At 27.7% G+C, this 2,215-nt stretch overlaps 1 long non-coding RNA gene across 1 annotated transcript; it reads left to right on the plus strand.

Moving 5' to 3' along the window:
* The first annotated feature begins 700 nt into the window (after positions 1-700).
* Positions 701-1,373, plus strand: LOC115891167. Its single transcript, XR_004051771.1, has 2 exons — positions 701-1,054; positions 1,166-1,373. It is a non-coding gene; the product is annotated as an uncharacterized LOC115891167 (long non-coding RNA).
* The last annotated feature ends 842 nt before the right edge of the window (positions 1,374-2,215 follow it).

Here is a 2,215-nt window from a genome sequence, read left to right on the forward strand (position 1 = left end):
GAAAACAACAAAATCTATGTTCCGTTGCGGTTTTGTCCGTTTTGAAGAGATCCGTTTGTGTCTCTATAATTTTGCCCACAAAATGACAGCAATCTTGATTCCCAAATCATTTTGGCATTTTTTTTATTGTACGGTACTTGATTTCATTGCTGAGGTATATATTTTTAAATACACTTAAGCTTAAACATCATTTTAGTTTTTACGTTATTGCCTCTTACAAAAAATATTGTGTTTATAACTTTTTAATTGGGTTCTATGATTTTCTAAATAATTTGAAAAAAATCATTTTTATTATACCAATAAATTCTTCCTAAATTACCGGCCTCCAGTGCATTTGATCAATAAATTTTGTTCAATAACATTGTAATTTAGTCTATTACATATTATTTATTCCAGAAAATATTTAAATATAAAGGACAAACACTTAATTTCACCACTTTAAATTGTTAAACAACTATTCTATACACGACATACTTTAGGATAATTAACAAAATAACCTACATATGACATAAAACAATACGAAATCTAAAAAACCCAGTAGTAAATATAATCCATTAACAAAAATGTGATATACACGGGTCGTTAATTACATTTCTACTATTTTTATTGACGTCCGCATCTTCGATGGTAGCCTTTGACATTGGCCATGACGCCAGCAGTAGTTTGCTTCTATATAAACCAGTCGCAGCGAAAGCTTTTACCAGTTTATCGCTGTAGTCGCTCTCAGACAAAGCTATAATCGTTCAAAGCAAGTGAAAAGTTCAAAAGTGAAGTGTGTTATTACAATTATTAATCAAAATGTACACCAATCCGTTCAGTCGTACGCACAGCCAGATTCGTCAAGCCATCGACAAATTCTTCCATATCAATCACGAAAAAGACCAGAAGAGTATGAGCAGGCATTCATCCAATAATTCTATGTGTTCTAATGACAGCAGTTCTAAGAAATTCATGAAGAATAACGCCAGGATGATTTTATCAGTTAAATGACTGTACCAACTTGTTGCTGAATGAAATTGGATCTAATTTGAGAAATGGATTTTAAAGATAAAAGGTAGGGATTTATTTTTAACTCATATTTGTTGGGTTTTATTTAATTGATATATACTTTTTTGCAGCAAAGTTATTTAAAAAATTACTAATAATTTGTTTGTTATTGTTACAGAATTCTTTGAAGTCTCTTTATGGTACTCAGGCTGCAACACCAATCACTTGGAATAGTGACCCTGGACTGGCTCTTATGAAAATGTTTATGAAGTTTTTATAACACATAATTATTGTATATAAGATTTCAGAGATGAATATAAGACACCAAGTTGTTGTATTCCCGATTTTGTTAAGATATATAGAAAAAATAAACTTTTTATTTAAGAAACTTTTGTATTATTTATTGAATATTTCATAAATCTAGAAAAATATATTTTAAATATATTTTATATTGAAAAAATCAATAATTGACATAGCCTTTACATAAAATAATAATAATTAAAAAATATAATAAAGTAAAAACTCTTATTTTATTAGTATGGCAAAACACAAGTTAAGTAAAACACAAGCAATGGTGTTAAGTATAAAGTTGATCTAATATTACTCCATATATTATTAGCTTACAGCATACCAGAAGACAAAATAAATAGACATTACGTATAACAACTCTATCATGAAATACTGATACACAGGGTCAGTCTTAAATAAGTGCAAATATTTTCAGGGCTGATAGATCTCGATAAAAGAAACATAATAATTTCTCTTTACTGTTTTTTCGAATAATTCCAAGATAGCCGAGTTATTTTACTTTAAAAATTTCCAGAAAATTTATTTTTTGCTTAAATTTTCAAAATCACAGGATCTTTTGTGGGTTTTCTTTCTTGTAAATTTAATCTATTACCTATGTTGCCATATTATCAAGAAATTATGGTTTTTAACTAAAAACTATAAAAAATATTCCAAAACTTTTTGAAAAAATTCCAAATTCTCAAGTTTTTTGGCGAAATTAACTTCATAATCGTGTTTCTGGGGTCAAAATATACTACCATTAAAAATATTTACATTTATTTAAGACTCACCCTCTATGTCTCATAGTATCTGACCCATAATATTTATTAATTATATTATTAAAACATCTCTTGAAAATTATTGTTATAAAATTGAAGAGTGGTAATACCAAAAGGGGTAAGTGCTAAATTTTTCAATATTAAGTGAAGCGACAACATTA

Source organism: Sitophilus oryzae, unplaced genomic scaffold (assembly GCF_002938485.1).
Source record: "Sitophilus oryzae breed Bouriz unplaced genomic scaffold, Soryzae_2.0 scaffold_970_pilon_pilon, whole genome shotgun sequence".
NCBI classification, from domain to species: Eukaryota; Metazoa; Arthropoda; class Insecta; order Coleoptera; family Curculionidae; genus Sitophilus; species Sitophilus oryzae.